This window comes from Poecilia reticulata, chromosome 11 (genome assembly GCF_904066995.2).
Source record: "Poecilia reticulata chromosome 11, P_reticulata-male-v2, whole genome shotgun sequence".
Taxonomy (NCBI): domain Eukaryota; kingdom Metazoa; phylum Chordata; class Actinopteri; order Cyprinodontiformes; family Poeciliidae; genus Poecilia; species Poecilia reticulata.
In genome coordinates this window covers 16,504,782-16,529,516 of record NC_088840.1, presented here as the reverse complement: position 1 = coordinate 16,529,516, position 24,735 = coordinate 16,504,782, and the positions used below count along the sequence as shown (strand labels likewise).

At 37.8% G+C, this 24,735-nt stretch overlaps 1 protein-coding gene across 4 annotated transcripts in view; it reads left to right on the top strand.

Moving 5' to 3' along the window:
* Positions 1-1,430: 1,430 nt before the first annotated feature.
* trps1 (trichorhinophalangeal syndrome I) overlaps positions 1,431-24,735 on the top strand; it is a 127,332-nt gene continuing 104,027 nt past the window's right edge. For 2 of the 4 annotated variants that reach the window (XM_008422125.3, XM_008422119.3), the window contains exon 1: positions 2,293-2,521. The gene's annotated coding sequence lies outside the window, so the exon portion shown is untranslated. Of the gene's footprint in view, positions 1,898-2,292; positions 2,522-24,735 lie in introns of those variants that run through there. The other 2 variants (XM_008422120.3, XM_008422124.3) reach the window with 2 other exon arrangements.

The following is a 24,735-nucleotide window of genomic DNA, read 5'->3' as shown; positions in this document are numbered from 1 at the left end:
CTTTATGCTGACTCTAGCCACATGCATCACAGGTAGATTCTAGTAAAGTATTGATTAATGCCTGATTTTAAAATTAGTTAACTGGACTTGTAGCCATTATTTTGTGCCCATGTGGCTGGACACCACACGGCACAATCGCACCCGATTGAACCGTTATACCTAGGATTTCTGTCGGCTAATGTGTGGTCTCTCAGGTTTTGAAAATGGGCCGACAGTCGGCCGACAACTCGTGCAGTGTGAGCTGGACATTACACCGAGGAAATGAGGAAGGGAAGGTCAGTGGAGAGCACCGTAGCTGAGCTTTTTTTCATTCAGTGTCATCAACAGAAAGAAAACGGGCAGGAGGAGACATAAAGCCGATAATTAAAATGAGGTCAATAGGTTTAATTTATCGTGCGATTAATTGATTTATAGTTTATCGCGATATATATATTAGTTGAATATTGGATTCAGTGGGGCATTCATCAAGTTTTTCTATTTTAATTTTTAGAATAGCTGACAAAATTATTTATAATTTATTATAATTACTAATAGTACGATCAAGGCTATTCATGATTAAGTAAAGTCTGGGAGTAGAATTTTCTAACAGGTGCAGACAGCATAAAAGAGACTATTTACAATGAATCACTATAGCCCTGAATTATAATTAATGCCGTAATAACTTTCGTCAAATCCATATAAATACAGACTTTACATTGACATTTTATCTCAGAAATGTTTACGATTAAAAACTCTTTACAACAAAGTGCAAACAGTCTTCTTATCAAACATCACATGGCGTTTAAGGATGTCACAAGGGTTTTGCCAGAAGGTCCAAAACAGTTTTCTGACTTTCAACAAAATACGATTTATTTATTTACTGACTAATCAATAAATAGATATGCCATTTTTAAAATAAAAATGTAAATGAATAGTGATTTTTTTTAATACCCCTTGTACATAGACTTATTGTTTTTTAGTATTTGCCAGTTCCTAACGGAAGCAAACATTGTGATTTATTGACTAAACTCCAAATATTAATCCACTAGCAGTCAAGACTAATTTTGTTGTAAGAAAGTTGGGAAATGCAACCCGAGATAAGAACTAATAGGCACTGTTAACAATGAAAAAAAAAAAATAAAAATCATACTATAACAGAAAAAAAGGTGAGTTAGACCCTTCACCACATGTTGGTGAATAAGAGATTAATACGCGCTTATTTATTTGTTGCACAGGTTCCCTAACTCTTATTTAAAGTGCAGCTGCAGTCCGTCTTGTTTGGCTGAGTGGCTACTTTGCTCCGATAACTTCTAACTTTATTCTTAGTTTCTGATTAAGATCTTCATTACCTGTGTAAATCAGGGAGAGATAACAGTGTGTGTCACTTTAAGAGCGAGTCTTCGGGTGGCTTCTTGATATTAATAGAGCCGCTGTGTCTTCCTCCTCTGACGTAATGCCTACAGAGAGACAAGCGGAGAGGTCCTGTCACAGCAAAGCGATAACACTAGTCTGAAAGAAAAGAAAAGAAAGAAAAAAAAAGGAACGATAACGAGCTGACCTGCTTTGGTTTGCTGTGACCACCAACTCCATGAATAACAAACTAACTATAGCGTCGGGAATATATCAACACCAGAGCCAAACTCACCCACTAATCAGTCGGTATTAGCCTAGTTTATGTGCTGCCGCGAAGCCTTTAACTATCTCGCTTCCCCCCACCCCCCCCGCTCTGACCAAAGAGAAAAAAAGAGACAGCCAAGACACAGTCACCCCGTCCGACATCATCAACAAACAAAAAAAAAAAAGCCCACAAAGAGACGAACCAGCCAGACAGCCATCCAGCCAGCCACCATCTTTACAGGCTGCTGAAAGAGACACAATCTGAAAGAGAAAAGAACCTAATGCTTATTTTGATCAACAGGTAAGCATCCATACATACAACTATCTCTGCAAGACCTTCTCTCCTTTTTCTTTTTCTTTTTTTTTTTATTAAATTACAATTATTTAAATATATAAACCAAGCGATGCAGGTTTGGAGTCGTAGACGGCGAGAGATGAGCTTCTCAGACGAGTCAGCCGATGAGACGTGTTCGTCCGAAAAGGAAGCGATTTTGAAGGGGGAGACAAAATGTAGCCGTTTGTAGTTTTACGACGGGCAGCGGTCGGTTTGCGTCTTATGTAACTAACGGCCTGAGTAGCAGCAGCAGCGTCGGTGTGAAGGGGAAGAGAGACAGAGCGAGCGAGAGAGAGAGAAAGGGGGGCGGAGGGGAGGTGGTGGTGGCGGTGGCGGCGAAGGGGTGGGGTGTGGGGGGGAAATCTGCTGCTGAATGAAGAAGAGAGGAGGGAGCACCGCTTTGAATTCACATGGCAATTTACATTTAGCTTAGGACACCCAAACGCCACACTAATGCGAATTGTGGGGGGGCTGTTTCTGCTGTAACTGCTGCTGCTGCTACCGGGGACAAGCTACTGCTTTGATTTAAGTTTGAAGCCAACAACAAGCAGAAAGCAAGCAAAGGGGGGAACGTGGAGTCGCCTCAAGTAGGTTTGTGCTTTTCCTCTTTTTTTTTTTAAGTTCTGGGTTGTAAGTTGGCGATAAGTGGCGTCCTGATTGATTCTGATTGCAGTCAGCTAAACTCCGGAGTGATTTCTGTTACTGCAAAGGAGCTCCCGTGTAACTACGAGTCTGCTGTGTTTGTTGTTTCATTGATAACTTTTCACGCCGCAAACTTGATACTCAAGTTCAGATTTCTGACGCACGTCGCGGAATTAAACGGAAAGTGTTGCAAGCCAAACAAAAACAAACAGCAAACGTCACTCTTCAGTTCCCTGATGCTTATTGGGGCTGAAAAGCGACAAAAAAAGTGGGATTTGCACATCAAAGAAGCGTTGTTTATTCGATATGGCGCTGTTTTCATTGTTGAAGAGCGGCGTGGTGGATGTTGAGTTGTCGACACATCCTCCCTTATCAACCTTAAAGCAAACAAGTGCACGCGAGCTAAACTCAACTCTTATTTACCTATTTCGTGTTTTTTTTGTTTTGTTTTGGCTGAACGCTTCATGTTCCGAGTTGCATTTTACTCAACTTTTAGAAAGTACCCCGCCCCCCCCTTCCTTCCACCTCCCCTCCGCTCGTCGTAACAAACTGTGATGTTCCTTTGAGATAAGGGTGCTGGGTAGGCATGACAACTCTGTGGGGACAGCAGGGTATGTGAAGGCAGCACAATGAGGCAAGGAAGCTTTTTTAACACAGTCCTCCACCAGAGTTTTCCAAATCGGAGCCCCCCAAAAACTCCACAAAACAACGTGCCTTGCTTTTATTAAGCAGATAACCAGCAGTAATGTATTTTAAAAAGCAATGCGGGCCTATTGAGCTTCTGTTTAAGTTACCCCACACAATTATCCTCACTCGTTTAAAAGTTGAAATCAGTGCTTATATTCTTAAGAAAATATCCAAAATTACTGAAGAGTGAGAGTGGCAGCTGAAAATGAGATCAAATATTTGTATTCCAATTTGTAAATTTGCTCGAGGTGATCTAGTTTTTATTTTAGGCAATTCAGTACTATTTAACCATCCATTAGTCTTTCCTCTGCATATTTATACATTTCTTAAGACGCATGTATAGTTTTAAGGTGAGACTTTAACTACATGCTAAATTGTTCATTAAAATTAGCATTTTTGAACCTATTGAGTGAAAATGTTTCTTTAATGATCCGGGAAAGTTTGGTAAAAAACTTTTGTGATGTAGACATATATTCAAATTTGCATCTGAGGTCTAATTTTTTTTAATGAATAGATTAAAACTACAAGTGTGCAAGTTTCCATGCGTATCCTTCAGGAGATCTAAATTGTAAATTGTTTTAAATTAACAATGCATGCCTAGGCTAAAAAATTAACTTGTAATTCACTCCAAATATACTGTAAAATGTGCATTTTTTGCATCTTAAAATGTTAGGCTTTGACTGTCAAATTTTCCCTAATGTTTTTTTTTTTCTCTGACTCAGAAAGTTACCTCAGAGATATCTCCAAAACAAAACCCAAGGGTAACCAAGATAGAGCCTGGAGGAGGCACTGATGATGATGAAAACTTTCTAATATCATAAAAAGATTTATCGGACAACCATCCAGTATAGGAACTCTAATTAGGTGAAGGAGAAAGCTTTTATGTTTTTTTTTTTCTTTTTATTATTGACCTTTGCAGTTCTTATAAGAAGGTTACAGTGTGCAAGTGCAGTATATTTTTCAGAAAAGATTCTTCAGTAAGAGAGAAGGCAAGTCAATCACATTTTGTATAGAAACTTTGCAAAACTATTAAGCATGGAGACTGTTAAAGAGTAAGGACTTTTCGTATTTTAAAATGCTGAATTGTGCATAATCCCACACTAAGATTAGTGTTTAACTGCATATACAGTATAACTCCCTTTAATTCGGCCGAGTCGTTGCACAGCTTTGCTCTCCACATAGCCTCCACTTCTCTGTGACGCACTTAGAATCTCCTCTTCTTGTTTAATTCACGTTGATTCAGTTTAGCATTCCCTGTGAAAGTAAGTTGGATAAGACTTTAAGAGTCAGTCTCAGGTTGGCTTTTTGATGTCATTAGAGGTGCTGCGTGGAAACTTTATTTATCTCTTTTCATCTCAGTTTTTCACAAGATCTCTTCAAATCAGAGCCTCCCCTAAAAGCCTAACAACAACTTGCTTTGCTTCTTTTCAGCAGATAACCTTTAATTTTGAATTTTAAAACAAATCTCAGGCCTGTTTAGTCTCTCTTTAATCCTCCCCAAAGAGTAAGAAACATTTTTCTTACTCTTTTAATACTAAAAATTCATCCAACAAAGATATACGCTTAGTTTCAAAGTTGATTTAGATTACACTCTAAAAATCTTTTTTTTAAATTAGCAGCTTTAGATTTAAATGGTTTAAGTTCCGACTGATGAAGGGCTCCCTAAGCAAAGAAATGGAGTCAAAGAAAGTTGGGAAGATTCCTGCGGCGTCCGTCAATCCAGAGTTTTAACTCCCAGTGAAATGAAAGATGACGGCTGTAACTTGAAGCATTAGCTTTCCTGCCTAAATGTAAAGCTACAGATTTTTAGTTAATCACATTTAATTTCTGTATTTCTTTTAGACTTTATGGCCAGAAGAATTTACGGCATGTTCTTACAGCTAAATCAAATTACAGAACCTCTTATTTACCCCCACGTAAAGTTTGTAATAAAAATGCAGCTCCATATATAGATTTATTTTTTTTCTTTGACTGTTTTCACATCTGCTTTCCAGTGGTCTGCACATGTAATAATGACAAATTTCTCAACAGTTCCTCAAATCTCCATGTCTGTCTTTTTCTTTTCTTGTAATTCTTATTTAAAAAAAATATAAGCTGACATGGATGAGCGGCGTTATTCTTAGGGCTTGAATTAAATGAAAATCATGTACTTTTGATCAACTTCCAAATCTCATAAAACTTGCAATTAATGTTGCCCGTCACCCTCTTCAACGTTTCAGCTTTAACTAGATTAAATAAATTCTAATCGCTTTTATAATCAGGCCTGTCAAACTTTTACAACTTGAACAAATCTCTTTAAAATGACTAAAGTCACCCAAAATGTGTATAGTCACTATGGTAAAGAAACAAAAAAAAAACTTTCTTTCAGGACACTGGATACCATTGTTTCTTACGGGCTTGTTCATAGCACCTATTAAACGTCAAAACAGTTGACAACTTCCTAAAGCGAGCCTATTGCTTGTAAAACTCATTTGTGGATGTATGGGTGAGAGTGGGAGACAGCAAAGCGCTTATTCCCTTTTCTGTGTGTGTCTGTATGGGCAGCGGAGACGAGCCATGGCTCACTCATATGGCTGCAATATGTGAAGCCGCTCTTACTTGTGGTGAAACTCGGAGGAGAGAGAAAGTTTTGAGAGAGAGGGAGAGAGAGAGCTGCGATGGGAATGCACAGAGTGAGGGAAAGTCAGGAATGTCCTGCTCGACTATAGCTGGAATGTATCTCCCGTGTTTTATTGATGGTTTGATGTTCTGGAAGACATGAGGAACAACTGTAGTGATTTTGCGGGCTGCCATGTTATTTGTATCTGGTTGTTTCGGAGCAGCCCTTACATTGCTTCGAAGTGGGGAGGAAAGGCCGGTTTGAGACGGAGCGTAAGAAGTCGAGGCCAGTCTGAGTAGCTTTTTGAGGGAAAGTAGCAGCGATTCCACCCTTGGAGACATCATTTGTTTTGCCTGGTTGCCTGTAAGGATTAAAGTACGGGCTCGCAATGACGTGGATGGGGTCCTGTTAGACAAAACCCAAAAGATGGACAAAAACTCAAACAAGTTTACAGGATTAGGCATGGGCCGGAATGAGATTAAAACTCACGTTTAACAGCAACACAATATTAACACAAAAATTAAAACCAAAAATCTCTACCATGGTGTAAGGGCTTTTTTTTTTTTTTAATAGAAAGCGACTATTGTCCCTACTGCAGTAGGTTGTTTATTCCTTTAGTAGTCATAGTAGCTAATAGCTTATTTCAAACATTTGCTTTTTAAAGCAACATCAACAAAAAAGAAAACTTGGTTTAGTGCTTTGCCCAAACCCAAACTTCCCTTATTTTTTGCATAAGGGGAAAATGTTGCAGTTTTAAAACGAGTCAAAACTGCAACATTTCTTAAAATAATGCTATCAGTTTACTTTACTTTACTCTGCCAGCTAGCTGACTCTGTGGAGCAACAGCTTGGGCAGGGGTTGTACTATCGCTGCATTCGATTTGTCTTGGAAGTCAGAGCTCGGATCTGGGAATGGTGTCACTGCCGAATTTGAAAGCCAGTACAATTTGGTAATTGCTACGGCGCTAATTAGTAGCAAAAGAAGCTGGTGATATATTTTTGTGGTCAAACACTAAAGCAACATGTTCACTAAAAGAAATATAACCCTATCTGAGCCAACTGCTGAGTAATATGCAAACCATCAGAAAGGCTAATAATAGTCTATTCCTGCAAGTTATAATGCACTGCGTATTCTGGCATACTAATTTTGAACGCTGGACTTCCCGGTCAGAATCCTGACTTCAGGGGACAATCTTGTTAAATTTCAACTTTTGAGTGCAAAGACAGCACACTATATTTTTACACCACATGCAACTAGGCATCAGCTGGTATCAGATTCCCACGGTACTTTACCCATTACGGTATTTACACAATTGCAAATTGCGGTTATTTAAATCAGAAGAATAAGCTGTCATTCTTACTTCTGTTAAAATAATGTAATAAATAACATTACATGTTTTATTGTTATTTGGAAAAATAATCTAGTGCAGAAAAATAGAATGGAATGTATTTAGTAGCTCTCATTGTGCAGAATTTTTATTTTTTGTTTGCCAATTTGTTCTCTAACAAAGTGAATCTTGGAGTAAAACAACCTGATAGTCTGGTACTATTAGTCAGACTATCTGCTCCTTATCCCACTCGCAGTTGGCTGCTAAACGGACGTACTGCTCGAGGCTGTCAGACTATATAGTTTCAAAACAACTGAAGTCGTTGGTTACACTCCTTTGGGTTTTACACCATGGCTGTTTGTGTTCTTTATGATTTGGAATATTTACAAACAGATGGGTTCTTGTAAGAAAGGAAATGTGTGGGAACCTTCTCTCACCCAGCTGACTGGCAGTGCACAGCAAAAAGTAGGCAAGGGTACAGAGCTGAGTACTAAACAGTCAAAGAAAAATCTGGTTATTTTCTGCAGACCCTCATTAAAATGAATTGAAACCACAGGAACAGTATGACAGAAACACTAGTACCGACTCGTGACTGATAAGAAGTTTGCACCAGTTCCCTTTTGGCGGCAGTGCACGGATTTTGATCTTTTATTCTATACATGAGATTCCATGTGAAGTTTGAGCTCTTCAATTCTACTACTTACCTTGTTGTAATAATTCGTCTGCTAGTTCAGACTAATGCTGTTTTTCGTATTAGACTAGGACCAGATGCCAAATTCTCTCTCCCTTGAGAACTAGTACAAATACGTATTTATACCGTATATGATAAAATAACATATGTTTTTAAAGTAAAATTTTTACTTTTACCCTTTGCTTTTGTGTAACGTTATATGTTAAGTAATTAGAAATGTGGGAAGCCTTTCCGGAGCTGTTTCTCATAAGTGTGCTCAGCTGACGCTTGTCGAGCGTGTCAGTGCCACACCGCCGTGTCCTTCTGGAATGAACTGTCTGACGACAAGTTCCACAGGGAGACCTAAAGAACATTTCTGTCATCTGGCATCGCAGTATCTATTTATTTAATTTCTAATCACTTTCATTTACATTTGCGACCACTTTAACTCCCATTGTTTCTAATAAGCAGGAAAAAGATTTCATCTATTAGTGCAATCAGCTGTTATTCATCCCAGCCCTGCTTGCAGTTCAGATAAAGGAAAACACCCATTTGTCACGGATAGTTTATTTGAAGCAAAAAAAAAACTTTTTTCAAGGCTCCTGGCTTGCTTGTGACTCTCTGATCGCACCTTTGTTTTACTACCCGGTGCCCTGCTTTTGCTCATATCTCAAGGACGCAATCTTTATAGCTATTTGTTTTTTCTTCTCCTTCTTCCTACTGTCCCAGCATATCGTGACTTTGTATTAGTTGCCCGTAGTTGGTGGCAGTGCACGGATTTTGATCTTTTATTCTTCTTGCTTCTTGCTGCAAGTCGGTCTCTGCTACAAAGGCCCCCCCAAAACTTGTCATCCCCACTGCGTCTGTGGTCTGTGCAGCCTTGTTTAGGCTCAAGTTTGTCTTTTAATGTCTTTGTTCTTTTTTAGACTTAAAAGTCTGTCTTCAGATAACGAGCACATGTTCTTGGTTTAGGGTGAGATGAGTCTTTTTTTGTTTTTTACCGTTTTTCTGAGAAATCCTAAATTTGGGAGATTTTCTTTAATGCGAGAGGGTAAAAATCTTTCTGTCATGACACAGTGGAAACTGATAGGCGGTGGTTGAGTTGATTTAAACGGGTACAAAAAGAGTGGGGTGGTGCAGGCAGCAGTACAGCCTTGTGGTCTGTTCTGTTACCGAAAGTTTGTAATGTTCAGACCTGCTTACTACTCATACTTTTCTTTGTATGACTGCCAGTTAAAGCTCTAAAAAAAAAAAAAAAACATGCAACAGATAGCCCCAGTTGCAAACATGTGCATCTGAGTTTCACAATGTCAAAATAATTAGGAATTTATTCACAGCCTTTTGCAGCTTTGGCTCGTGAGGCAGCTGGTAAATGAAACCTGCTGGCTTCTGATGTCAGCGCTCTGAGTTTTGAAGTCCCGGCTGCTTTGACTCAGCGGTACGAGCAGGTTTGATGCTTCCTGTGCACCCAGACCTTCAGTTATCAATCACGCCTCAGATGAATTTTGACCTTGTGTAAAACACCTGGAGGTGAAGTTCCAGCTGTGTGCTTGATGAAATTTGTCAAAATATAATTACAAAAGGAGCTCCCGGTTAATTGATAATGAACTGATGTGGTGCTTATTTTATTTTATTTTTTTAACTGTTTAACAATGAAGGCTTTTTGTGTAAATATCACAGAGTACTTATTTTGTACTTAAGATGCCTGTTTTGGGTTTTTATAATGGGTTAAGTTTTAATTTAGATCTATAGCTATAGATGGTCTTCAAAGTTCGAGAGATTATCTAACTATAATTTGGCCCTGCACATGTAACGTACAGCACCTTACATGTTTGTTGGCACAGATGGTAAATATGCAACACCTGGATTTTTTTTTTTTGTCACATTTAAAGTTCCTCTTCAGCATTTCATTATTGCTCTTAATGTAGATGAGTGATTTTTAGGTGAGTACATAATTTTCTTTTGTCACTTCCTGACTTGTAAAGATCAGGACACATCTGCTCTACTAGATATGGCATTCATGTCAGCCAAATTAATTGAAAGTCAGACTTTCAATTAAAAAAGTTTTATTCCTTTATCTGGGTGTATTCCAGTGATCACAGCAGGAAAATTGTTCCATTTTCAATAAATCTAATCAAATTAAGCGTTGTATTTTTCTAAAAAAAAAAGATTTAGAATTAGATTACTCTTCCTGTCCCCATTTTGCTAGTTGCTAATGTGTCTCAATAAATTTGGTTTGCTACTTTTTTTTATTTTTAATTTGGCTCTAGTGGCCTTTATTTGAAGGTAGTTTGACAGGAGGGAGGGTAATCAGGGAGGGGGAGGGCATGCAGCGAGTGTCATCAGGCCGGGAATCGAGCCTGCGACCACCTGCATGAGGACTAGGGCCTCAATACGTGGGTTGTGCTTTGCCCCTGCGCCACCACAGCACCCCTGGTTTGCTACTTTTATGTTACTGCAGGTCATAGTTTTTAGACGGTCTCAGATACTTTGGCATTTATTGCAGACTGCCAAACTGAACTAACGTTTATTTCTTTTGACTTCTCAAGCTCATTTTTCACACCTGTTGGTAAGCGTAAAATAAAAATAATGTGAGTGACATGAATGTGATGTCATCCTGCTTGTTTTTATAATTGGTGCCATACAAACAAAAAAAAAACCATGTAGAGTTTTCTTATTCTTTCAGGTGAAGCTGTTTGCTTTCTTTTCTAGTGTTTTTCACAAAGTTTCTTTTCATTTTAAATAGTGATTCAGCTTGGAAAATGTAATCTGGTAATTTCCATCTGATTTACTGTTTTTTTTTTGGAAACAACCACTGTGAATCAAGAAATCCACTTGTCGTTTGTCTCATTTACTAAGATCTTTGCAGCAGATTAGTGCGTAACCGACTGCAGCTTGCCTAACATCAGCTTTCGGTTTACCTCCATCAGAGTTTTCCGCTGGGCATTTTTGATGTGGCCAGTCGCCTGAACACAGGTGATTTCACTCCCCTTTTGCCCCTGCCTATTTCATTATTTGGCATCTGCTGCTATTGCATATCTTCACCCAACATCACATGCTTGGCGGTAGCAGTATTAGTCAACGTTTATCTCCAGACGGTTCGGCTTTGTTGATAGATTCCAATCAGTTATTCTAAGAGTCGGATGATTTTTTATCTGCAGCTGCTGACTTCAAATCTATCTCATTTACAGTTTGGTTTTGAACAAATAGACTTGCTGATGGTTTATTTCTGAACTGAAGGTTAACTACCTCCTCTGCACATGCTCAGATTTCTTATCAGACAATTCTCTGCTTCACTTTTTCCTTTGTGTTCTCAAATGTTCTGAATCTTTGCATTCAAATTTCTGGCTTCTTCTTTTTTTTTCTTTTTTTTTTTTTGACTGTCGTATGCCCTTGACTGTCCTGTAATCACTGCCAGGAAAAGGAGTTTACTTGCTCCAAGATTGCATTTAACTTTAATGTTGAGTGTGTAAATAGTTGCTGACATTTGTTTGCTATTGTGCTCTTTCTCAGTCACGAACACGTTTTCTCCAATTTTCCAGCAATCACGCATTTTATTCTGGGCAGGCCTTACAACTGTGATGCATTGTTGGTGGCTAATACAATTTTTATGGATTTTTTAATGTTTTTTATTTTATAGCTTTTGTTTGCTATGTGTGAGATGGCCTTCCGCACGCACGCACGCACGCACGCACGCACGCACGCACGCATAGACACACCCGGTGTATTCACTTACAAATAATAATAATAAAGATTAGGAATGAGAGTGTAATAAAAATAATTACCTTCACAAAGATTTTAAACAAAAACTATATGAAACAATTGCTTTGATGTACAATAGAAAAACCAATTATTTTTTTCAGTTGCGAATATGAATTAGCTTTTTGATCATACATTTTTCAACAGATTAACCTTCTAGCTGTTCAATTGGCAAAACTAACATTTATTTTTACAGTTATGATAATGTTATTTGAAATATCTGTTTTTCGTTAAATTAGTAGGCAAAACAACCTAAGAAAACAACTTCTAAAATGAGCAATAGTGCTTTTTCCATGTTCCATGGTACGCAATGATACTTTGCTGCTCTTATCTTTAACGGCCAACACAAGAACAACAAACTGATATCACCCAGTTAATTAGAGGCTCTCTGGTCAGGTAACTAGCCTGCAGTCTGCTGCTTATCTGTCATGCTGCTCCGAGGTTGGCAGCTGTAGTTTTAAAACAATTGCCTCAGTAATAGTGAAAGGGGGGGTGAAAACTTTTTGTTTCCATGTCATGACTGCCTGCGTTTTTCACAACCAGAAATATTTCTAAACAGTCGTCTTTGTTGTAAGGCAGGTCAAAGGCTAAGAGCTTTCTTTCAATCTGCCTAGCAACTAGCGCGGGAGGGGCAGCACTGAGTCATTTTTATGATCCGTTTGCAGAAAACTCTGGTCACTCTGGCACTTTCTCTGACATCATATAAAAAACACTTTAAATCACAGGAAGAGTAAGGGAGGCGGGGGGGAGGGGTTGACTTTTTCAAAATGTAGGTGCACTTTAATACTGACCCATTCCCAGTAGTCTTTGCCAATTCACTTACTGGGTCTGAACCTGGAAACTTTCCGCTTTATCAGCTTGATCTTTGACTTTCAGTTTGGTGATTTCAAAAGCTGCGCCATTACAAGACCACTGATGGTCAGCTGGCTGAAATAAGGTTTCTACTTTTCGGCTTACTAGAAAAAAAAATTCACCTGTTTGAAATGTTTCCTCAAAGAAATAAAGCAATGGTTTTAAAATCAGTAATGCTGTTGGTATTTTGTTTAAAACTATAATGCATACACCATGAAATTATGGTATTTGTACTCAGAATATACTGTAAAGTTCTTATTTGGGCCTATGCCTAATACATCCAATGACAATGTAACACAGTTGTAGTTGCTTTTAAATTTAAACCTCATAGAAACAAATGTCATGTTATGCACTATTGTGTTTTTAATCTGTGCATGAAAAAGATTATAGTTAGTTATAACAGGCCCTCTGACACCTCATCTCTTACCACTAAGGTCTTTGTGGCTTATGAAGAAGAAATTTTGCACTTCTTTATCAGTTTGATTTAATTTGCACACAAATTTGCTTGTGCAGCAAGCTGGAGAAAAATATTTGAGTTCCAGTGAGAGACAGAACTATGCAAGTTTTTACCCCCAGAAGTTAGCTTTCAATTGTATTTTAGTTTTTCTATTCTTGAAAAAAAAAATGAAACTAGACAAAATCTGAATCTGTAGGTCAAAGATTGTCGTCAAACAACAGTAGATGATCAGTTGTCGTTGAATTGTTGGAATGTGTTCAGTTCAAGAATCTTCTGCATGCTGTTGCATTGTTAAGAGTACAGAAGCAATTTTATCATGACCGCATTTCTTTTACAAAGGGTCTCATTTTTTTTGGAGCTTTTTAAAACTTTAGCCTACACACACATGGTCACCCACACACGCACACACACACACACACACACACACACACACACACACATAGCTGCAGCCCTATTAGTATTGTAGTCTGGGATCAGGCTGAAACATCTGGTGGCTGAGTAACTTTTCAAAGTAGTCTTTGTCCTCAGTCTGAGCACGCATCTGTCTGTCAAAGTGTGGTTTCCTCTGTGTGTGTGTGTGTGTGTGTGTGCGTGTGTGTGTGTGTGTGCGTGCGTGCGTGCGCGCTTTTATTGTGCCCCACCAAATTAATACTTTGATTCAAGCTATTTTCTTTTATTCCTTTAAGAAACTAACCACTGTTGTCTCTGCTTTTTAATGTATTTTTGTGTCTGCTTCTGTCTGCATGCATTGCAAAAAAAAAAAAAAAGAAAAGTTCACAAATAGCCAGTCTGGATTGTTGTTTATGCTATCCATTTCATGTAGCCTTTGCTGGCTGCTCTATAACCTGGAGGAATAAAAAGAAGAAAGCGCAGGGAGATATGACACCTTTTTTAAGTTGGCTGTGCTCTTGCCTGACATTATTACCCAAATCTGAAGGAGTCAGCGAGACAGCTTTACCCAAGTGCAAAAGCACAGCGGACTCTTTCACCTGTGCTCTGCAGGATGACGCTGGGATGGCTTAGTTTTTTTCCTTTTTGATACTGCAAAATAATTCTGCAGGAGCAGCTTTGGGCTTAAGGGGCTGCCGCCCTGAAGACGGTTTGAGCTGATGCCCTTAGGACTTCACTTCAAACCACACAAACTTTAAAAGGGCCTGGACTCGTCTTCTGTTAGAGCAGTATAGAGTTCTTTGTGCGTTAAGCTGCCATCATTGGACTACCACTGTGGGTATTAGTGCTGTGCTGTTTAAATGATGAAAAGGTTTTTTAACTATAGTTGGCTAAAGTCACAGGAAGTTATTTGTTGTTGCTTATGCTTTGACACTAAACTAAAACAGATTTGTGCTAGCTTATCATTTGTAAATCCTCAGTGAAAATGTCTTTTTTTAATTTAAAAATTTTAATGGTGTTGTCTTCATCTTTCTGAGGCTTCATGCTTGAAAACTTAATGTTTACAGCTTTATTTTTTAATGCTGCTCAAGCAGAACAAAACATCGGGTCAGAGAAAATAAAATGAATGTCGGGAATTGTGCTTGCATTGATAAATCTTGATTGAAATAACATTAAGGAGTTTTAAAGTTCATTTATTTTCGAATTAAATCTTCAGAGAACCAGGAAACGATTATGGTGCCATAAATGTGATACATACACAACCACATTTCTGGCAAATGGATAATAATTTTAATCTACTCAGCCTCAAGACTTTTGAATAGACTTACTTTTTTTTTCTCAAAAATAGTTGGTGAGACCTTTTTTGGTCTCATTTTTATTTTTCTCAAGATTCTGTATTTTGTTTCAAAGCCACCACTGTCTTGGCTTGCCAATATCAATTTGAGCAACTTTTGATTTCTAAGGAGTGTTGCTTCATTACAGCATACATCATAACTATTTATTGGATTTTGTTTGTGAAATAATTTTTCAAAATAACTGCTTTGCAATTTGTAATATTTCTGAGGATCTCAGATATGCTGTTCAATTGTTTTGATTGATTACATGTAAGCATCAGATTCTGTTTGTATTCGCTGTAGAGTAAGTAGACCCTTTAATAACTTCTAAAGCTTCCACAACAATAAGTCCCGTCAGTGAGACCTTTTAGTACTTCAATATGGGAGATTTACTTGTATGAAAAATGATAGGATTTTCAACTTTTGACCAGTTAATTGTAGCCAGTCTAGGAAAAAAAAAAAAGAAAATCAGAAACGTATAAAATAGATTTTCCTTCGTTGAAAAACTACTAGTCTTGAAAAGTCTTGGATATCAACGGAAGCAGCATTAGTGTTTTCACGGACCAGAGAATATAAAAAAGAGAAAACAAAGAAATGAGCTTGAGAAGATAAAAATCTGGTTTTCTAAAGAATAAATTGCTTGAACAACCAGAGTTGCTGTTGAACATATGGCAACTGTGCTTACGAGTAGCACCAGTTAGTTTTGGTTCAGCCAAAACCAACTGGTGCTAGTTTTTGCAACTCAAAAAGTTGAGTTGCCAACTTTTTGCACAGGCAGACCGTAGATGTTGAGAACCACCAAATAAAATGCTGTCAGTGTCGTGAGAATCTTTGACATTATTCTTTCTTTTTGTAGGTTTGATTTGACAATAAAACAATAAAAATACCTTCCCATGGAAAAAAAAACAATGAAAAAAGTCTGCTTTAGTGATCTAAATTATGGATGCGTTACTCAGGTTAGAATAAAGTTCAACCCTGTGATTTTTACAACATAAAATCTTTAGAACACATTATTCTTTTTAAGAAGACCTTCACTTTATGCTCTTAGTTTTGTTTTCAAAAAGCTTGAGGATGCTAAAAATATAATTACAAACTTTTAAAAACTTTTTTAATGTAGACATTAAAAATGGTCTTAAAATCTGGATACTTTGACTGGAACTGGAATAACTCTGTTGATGACATTTCTATCTGTAAATTACATTTTTTTTTAATTAATCCAAAACAAGGAAGCTACTTTATTTTTTTTTAAAGACACACCAGTCTGATGGCCAGAGACAATAGCAAATTTTGTTGCTTGGCTCCGATCAGTAATTCACCGATCAAATACTGCAACAATTATTATATGCATCAGAGGTAATATCTTCCACTACTTTTTATTTTTGTAATAGTAGTGGCAATATGCTCAAACTGTTTAGATTTGTGACTATTAAATAGTCTTGTAAAAGTCTGAATGTTACAGCATTGTTCAACCTTTAACTATAAAGATGTACTCCTGCCTTATTTATCTACAATTCTCTTTAAAAACTTCCCCAAGTAATTTTATGGAGCTGATTCATCAGAATTCATTCAAGGAACATCTGAGAGACTTTTAAAGATCAGTAAAATGTGTTGGCATCAGCATGTTTCCTCTTGTGAGATATGAAAGATTTTGATGGTCAGCATGTTTTTTTTTAAGAATAACATTTTAAAGAGGAAGTTTTCCTCCATCATAAATAGTACAATTGCTTAACACTCCAGCACTCTCATTCATTGGACCTTATGAGTGATATTCATGTGTTTTTTGAGAAAATGTAATGGTGTTTTTCCCAATAAGTTACTAACCCCACGTTTTAATTGTTTCCCCTATGTGTGTGTGTGGAAAAAAGTGGATACAGGGATAGATGAATGATGGGGGAAGAGAGGTGGTTCTTTTTTTTTTTTTTTTAAATGGAAATTGAAGGGGGACACACATCTGGGGGTCTTTCAGACCTTTGTGGCAAGAGACGAAGAGGTGGGTGTCAGAGGCCCACAGTCAGAAGTGTGTGTGGGTTGGTTGGGAGGGTATTGGTGGGGGAAGAATGGACAGATAGACAGAAGAGGAAAGGATATCTTTTCATCTCTTGGAAGGTAGGAAGGCGGAGATAAGAAAAAAAAAAGCCTCCAGAGGGATTCTGGGTCAGCGTACGGCTGCGAGGAATGGAGGGACCGATTGAGTGCGGAAAAAGAAAATGGTACGAAAGCGCATTAAGTGAAACAAGAAGCTGGAATGGACATGAGGATGGATTACATGTGAAGGAAAATCAGAGTGGAAATAGGGTGAGAAAATAATGGCTGGAGCGATGGATGCGCAACAGAAGGATACACCTATTTGCATAAAGAGGAGGAGGAGGAGGGAAAGTGGGGCGAGAAAAAGGAGCAAAAGATCACTTGCTATGGTTGAAAACTTTACGGCTGACAGTTAAATTTACCTCAGCTCAATGTGTGTGTGTTTGTGTGTGTGTGTGTGTGTGTGTGTGTGTGTGTGGGAGTGTGTGTTGCACTGGGTGAGAAAGCCCAGTGGGGGGCATGGCATTTGTTCAACAACATGGCTTTTGCGCTTTTTTATTGCTTTACACACACGTTGTCTTCTTCCCTTTATTTAGAGGCTGATTTAATCTAATATGAAGAGTATTCTCTCTTATTTTAGATTTGGTTAAGCAAAGTGAATTAACTTTTATTTGACTATGTTCACCGTTTTCTAGAAAGTCATGAAACATTTTGAGTTTGTAGAGGTTCAGGAACATGTACATTGCATAAATTGATAAAAGCATTATTTGTTTTGTTTTTAAGGACATCTGCAGGAGTAATTTTTCTTGAAGTGAAATTATTGAAATTATTTCACCAGGAAGCTGCTTTGTTAGGAATGTTGAAATCAAAATGTTCTTGAACTTTTTTTAAAAATTGAATTACACTACAGTTGTATGACAGTATATAAAGCAATAACAATTCATCAATTGATTCAAGTACCTCAATTATTAAAATTCCTCGAGGCAAATTATCTGCCTTGAGGATCCATTAAATTTAGTTTTACTATTTAGCACACTGTGTTCCCACCAGATAATTATTTGTGTTGCGCAACGCTCTCACTTCCGCTAGAGTTGACAACTGCTACGCGCTATTGGCATAACGTAGGGTGACCAAACGTCCTCTTTTCCCTGAACATGTCCACTTTCCATGTTCTGTCTGAGGCATCCAAGGAGATTTCACTGATTGATAAAAGTTTCCAGGGTTTTATCATTTTTTAAGGGATCAAAATGGATCATTAAATTGATGTGCAATGAATGGAAAGCAAGAGCCTCTCTCCCAGAGCGCCTGCCTAGAGGGTGTTTTTGAATGAATAGCGGCAAAGTGCGTGGCGGGTGTATGTACACAGGTGAAGCGGAGACACAGAAATGGACCACAGCGGGCATTGCTACACCTGCGCTACACATGTTTAGCGCAGGTGTAGCTTCATGAACGAAACGTAAAATAAATTTTCTAGCACCCCGGTCACAACAAATGGGTGGCGAATACACTGTGGTGTGTACATAGCTGGGATATGCGTTTCTGTGTTATGAAAAAGGTGACAAAGATTTCTTCTCTTACATGGACGCACACGCTATAAATGGCTATGCAAAGTGAGACCTTGTCTACTAAACTGACTGCAGAATACGAATAAAAACTGGAGTATTCTTTTATTTAAAAATATCTCTGCTTTTTATTTTTATTATTACATCGAATATCATTCCAGGCTTTGTATATATATTTTTTTGTCCAGGTTGACTTAAAACATTATTGTTACATATTGATTTCTAAAAGAAGCGTAATTGCTAAGGATGAACAGATATGGAAATGTCTAAATATGTAAATATCTACTACTGGTATTACCAATATTTTATCCTTTTTATTTTTTTTCTTCATTTGATTACTCAATTAGTCATCAGAAAAATCAGTAGATTACTTCATTACTAAAATAATCATTTACAACAGCAGTATGGAACAACAATTTCCCTTAAAAATACATACAGCAGGAGTTCTATAGAATCTAAACATTATCTTGAAAATTACCGAGGCGGCACCAGTGGTACATTTTATGGCTGGCATGAAATGTAGAGTAAGTTAGATGACCTTAAACCATTGATTAATAAAGTGATAGTATAAGCTTCTGCAATTGTATGCAAACTCACTAGAGATAATCTTGTAGATTATCTTCAGTTTAGCACTGTGATGTACTCCATGTAACAGTCACTAACGGCTCACAATCTTCTTGATGTTCACCACTGTGTTTACAAGTGTTCAGAAAAATCAGCTGGTTACCAGATTGGGCCGATTTTTACTTGATCAATACTGACTGAAGACAGGCTCTTTAGAAGCTTAAAATCCTGCACCAAGTTATTCTCACAGCAACACTCTTCAGTATGGATGCTGCTACAGAGAGAAGGCAACTCAAAGTTGACTATTTTTAGTGTCAGGTGCATCAAATTAACTTAGAAGAAGCACAGAAGTGTAAGAAGCCATTTAAAACTAAACTGCTTTCTGTGAAATGGCAAGACAGATTTGCTGTATATTCATGGTACGAAGGAACAAGAGTGAGCAAGACTTTTTGCAGGCAGCTGAAAGGCTAAAGGGCACAAAGGAACAAAGTTGCTCTGTTTTGTCCTTGCAAGCTTTCAGCCTCTGGTTTGGAAATCAAAAAGTTCTTCATCCTCTTAGAATTACATACAAACTGCAGTTTTAGTAATATTAGTCACTCTTACTCCTAAACTAAAATGAATTGTTAACTCCTGTTGCTATTTATGTTTTGTCTATGGGTTTCCTATCTTACATAGAACAGTATAAATAATGCTAGAAATGGGTATTTGAAATTATGGTAAATGTAATGCAAAAAAATAATACCAACACAATTATTGTAATCAGTTTAGCTCTGATAGAATTGTGATATAATTTGGACGTTGTCACTGATTTACTAACAGAAGCAACTCAATTTATTAATGATCGTGAACTGATTTATGAACGGTGAGAAACTGTCTATAAAAGGCCGTGCATACTTTTATTAAAGATATATACGTGAAAGGAGAATGGTATCAGTGATTCCCCCTGCTTTCAGGCTATGAAATGCTGCATTAAAACTTAAGGTGAGTCACCCTGAAAATATGATCATATTTGGCTTGAAATTTTGATTCAAATCCAGTTTTTGTACAAAGTCCGACAACTTTCTCCATGCTGATTCCCGATAGTGCTTCCCTTGGCCGGCGTGCAGATAGACCGGCTTTGGAAAGCAGCATAATGTCAACATTGTGGGTTTGAAATGTTCCGTTGTGTGTGTGTGTGTGTGTGTGCACGCGGGCGTGTTTGCAGGTGTGTATGTGCATCTGAAGTTTATCCAGACTATTTTCCCGTAGGGCCTTGCTCTTGCAGGAAACGTCTTTGGTATAAGGAGTGGAACTTGTGTGTTGGTCAGTAAGTGTAGAGCCTGTTTTGGTGTATAAATCTGTTTGGATGTGTGAATGTCCACTTGTGTGCAAGTGTGTGTGTGTGCTCGTCTTTGACTGACGTAATGTTTGAGCTTACCCAGACATTGACAAACCACACCGTGACAAATAACACACACACACACACGTACAGTGTTGTGTGTGCACGTGTCCTGAAAATCATCAGTGATTTCTGGCAGCCGGTTTGATGTGTGTCTCAGTTTGTTTTCCGTTTCTTTTGGGGAGGAAAAGACAAGCAAAGCAAGAGTCAACAATCAACATGTTGATTTATGCAGCTACTAGTTCTTTCCATTACGCCTACCACCACCACGGAAGCAGAGTTTGTTCTCCATTATTTTTGATGTATGAGAGCCTTAGCTGTGTAGCGCAAGGTCAGAATCAACAGTCAAGAGTTGATTTATGCAGCTCTTGGTTCCCTACTACTATCGTACATCAGGGCAGGATATTAACACTGTTCACAAGGCAAAAGTGGCTACTCTCTTGACTGTGGTTGGTGAGTTTTGTCCCCTCTACCAGCCACAGCAACTGTTGATTATTGTCTTCCAGTGACTTCTGAAGTGTAGCAGCAACTTTTGGCAGGCAACGTCAAGACCTCCCATTTGTAGGTCACAAACTGTAAATCTTCGATTAATGCTCGTGTGTGTGTGTGCGTGTGCAACTTGTTTCAGTGAATACATTCTCAAAGAATTTCATTTCTCATTTTAGCGATTGTGACAGCAAGTTTAATTCTGTTCCCTGCTGCACAAATATTTTCTGGCAGCAAATATTTAGCAGTAAATGAGGAACTAACGTTTTCAAATTATTTTTCTTCATGGAAAAAAAAGTTGTTCAAGATGAAGTCGTATTTGTCTTTCAAATTCAAATTCTCATGTAAATCAGACTTGATTATGGGGCTTCACAGGGATTAGTCTTGCACCTGTATGTTTGTCACAATACTTTTTTATGCTTCTAAAAGGCAACATTTACAACAGAATACATTCTGCTGATGTTACTTGTACACAATAGCACTGAATTTGAATCAACTCAAATGGACTGATTTGTATTACCAAGGAACATACAGTGCTATGAAAAGGTGATTACCCCAAAGCCCTGGAGATTATCAAGATTTTTTTTGGGGGGGGAAAATTTGAAATTGTTCTTTGTTCGTTTTGGTCAGTAACATTGAAACCCGACTGTGCCAAATATCTAATTAATAAAATATATTTAAATTCTTGATTAAAATACACGTTGAATGTTTTTCGTTGTCTCTTATCTTGGCACCTCTCTGCGCTTGTGAAATAATTCTGCCCAGATGAGTCTCAAAAATATCTCGGCTATATGTGTTCTCACAAGTATTTGAAAGAAAGCATTCCTGAGAATAATCCCCGTAGTCACAGCCCACAGGAAAAAGAAAATCATGTAAAGCACATCGAGACACTCCGAAGACACACATTATGGGAAAAAGTCAGTGTCTCCGTAACACGCACGTGTCTCACTGTCAGAACACCACTTAAAAGCTCTGGGTGTTGCTTGCAGCAGTGAATAGAGACCACTCCCTCAGCTTTCACTTAAGCAGCTGAAAGATCTGGTTGATCAAGGTCGCTGAAAGACGCATACAGAAGAGCAAAGCAGCCCCGACACAATGCTTTCTTTCCTCACAACAAACATGATAAAGGAGTTTCTGTTTTGATCCATTGTTTATCTCTGCAAGTGGATTTTTACCAGGTGGAGCTCCTTATCAGCAAACCAGTTTGCACAGTGTGAAGTTTAAAGAATTATGCTGAAAAACATTTCTTCAAATTCTGGTTATGCTTCTTAGTTTTTATAGTAGTATTTTCTGCTGACATGCCTGTTTTTTTACTCATAAGGAGCTATGCAGTCTATTTTGAGTTTATGTTAAAATAAAACTAATAATTTTACCAATATTGCTTTTGCATGACAGAAACTTCCATAATTCTCTCGCATTAATCTGATCAAAGCAGCTGATATCCCTCACGCTTGAGCGGCCGGGTAACCTGATCGGTGTTTTGGTGTACTTTGATTTCACAGCTGAAACAAACCTACTAGGAATTGGAATTACTCTGCTCATTTTGTAAGAAAGTGAGTGGTAAATGGTTTTGACGTGGACATCAGCAGTTAATGTCGACTGCTCTTCAAATACACTCAGCGGGGTCCATTTTTCTGACATCTCATCCTCTGGGAACCATTAGTATTTTCTATCAGAGGTAAAACTATATTCCTTCATTGTTTTCCTATTCCATCAATCTCTCTGGCAGGAAATTGCTTCAATTGAGTTTTCACTTGTATATTCAGATTGGCATTGGACGTGGCAAGGTAGATGTAGATCAGAAGTTTGGTTAGTTTGATAAATATGAATGTACTTTTTGATGAGCAGACATTGGGACAGATTTTCATAGCTTTCCTTTTTAAGACTTGTACTAAGGCTTGTGTATGCCTTTAAGATTTATATTTTTGTTAGCATTTAATATGCAATTTACGAAATGTATTGAAGTTTTTCATTGTATTTACAAGGCGCTTCTAGCTCCTGCGAAATAGTCACAGGCCATTTTTAGATTGTCATGATATGAGATCCTTTTGTTGAGTTTGAACAGTTTCACAGTATTTAGTACTTATAACTATATTAAAGGTATGTGGTGATCACTTGTATTTACAACAATAAAAAATTAACCATCATGGTTATTGCTGCTATTCTGACTTGTACAAAAATATTAGATATCCACTAAATTTAGTAGTAGTTTTTAAGTAAACATGTTTATAGTGCAGATATACATTTTTGACATGTGGATTATAACAATCTGCTGATTAATTAGCTGGGCTACCTGCTCCAGTAGTCAAATGGCAGTTGGCTATCTAAAAGATTTTCAAAACATGCAAATGTGCTTTTCTTACAAGCTTGGGGAGCATAGTAGCCACCTATCAGCCAGCTCGCCTGCAGTGCTCAGCAACAACAAGAAAATTATTGATTTACTCTGTGATTCGTGCAGCCGGAGAAAACTCGAATCGCTCTAAAATTTGTCTGGTAAATTGTTTCAATTGTTTTTAATGAGATATATTATGATCTAACCATTATGTTGTTTTTGTTTTTTAAAATCATTTTAACCTACTCACTTGGCATCTGAATTTTTTCCTGAGTTTGCAAAGCTTTCTGAATTTCTCTTGAAGAACTATAAATAAAATCCTTCAAAGATATTTTGGTCTGAGCTTTCCTGACATGATCGGCCCTTGACTAATTAATTATATTAAAAGCAGAGGCAACATTTTACTGTGTGTGGAGAAATGACTACTGTAAAACAGGGTTTTGATATTAAATTTAAACAAATTTGCTGACATAATTTCATATCAAAAGTGAGTATTTTAGCATTAGTAATTGCAAACAGCCAGTGTGTTTGTGTGACCGTAGGCCCTTATGTCTGTTTCCTTTTTCCTTAAGAAACAACCTCAGTGAAAAGTATGGTAGTTTGATCTGTCATTACTTTGGTAGGGTGTATTCATTGACCTGAAAATATAGGAATTTTGGGTTTCAGGTTGCCTGGTGACTGGTCAGTTTGTTACAACTTTAAATTGTTTTGTTTAACAGTTGATTTCTCTGTGCATCTCTGTCTGAAATAGTTTCTCCTCCAGGCAAATTATTGTAACTGATGAAATGAAGAACACTAGTTGGAAAAACAGGTGCTAGTGTTACACCTGTTTGCTGGCAAATCCACGTGTACATGGAATGTTTTTAATCTTTAGCAATACTTCTTGATCCCTCAGATCTCATTAAGGAAGTTGCTTTTTAAATACATGTGAGCTATGAACACATGTATGGTACATCTGCTACTTTTTCCCAGCTGCCAGAGCTGATCTGAGCTCTTTCCTTACAAATAAACTTGATAAATAGAAAGAAAAGAAAAAATAAAAGCAAATCCAAACAAGGAAATTACTAAAGTAATCCGTTTCAGATGGAATAGTTGAGTATGAAACAATGTGCCCTCTGTGCTTTAATTGGTGGAACATGGAGCTTAAACTTTGTCTACATAACATCTAAAAACTCAGCAAGACACATCAAAAAGCCCTTTCAGAAACGATCATTTTCCCAAGTACAGAGCGGAGGGGGGATCGGAAAGACGAGGAAAAAAACAAGCATAATTAGTTTGACCACCATGTCATTTGAAATGGCATTAGCAATAACAAATCAGAAAACAATAAAAGATGAGAACAAAGATAAATTAAACGTATTACGTTTCATGGTTAAAGCGACTGAGAACGAATCTAAGCCATGTGTGTATCGTTCTCAGTTCTCATATATGTACATATGTGTATTTCACGGGCAGCGAGGTAGCTCAGCATGTGTGGGTATGTGCTTATATACACATCTGTGCGTGTGTGTGTGTGTGTGCTGTGAGCTAGCCGAGACTTGCTGAGTGGGTGTTTGTGTGTAATCATCTACGTCAGGCCGTCATGAATGGTGTGTTTGAGACAGAGCGGAGTGTGGAGTTCCTTGGGCTGGACCAAATTGGAAACAGAAAAACAAACATTCCCCAGGAACCCCTGCTCTCCACCTACCCCCGCCTGCCTCCGTCTGCTGCCTAGTGGCGCAGTCCAACCTGTCTGGAACAA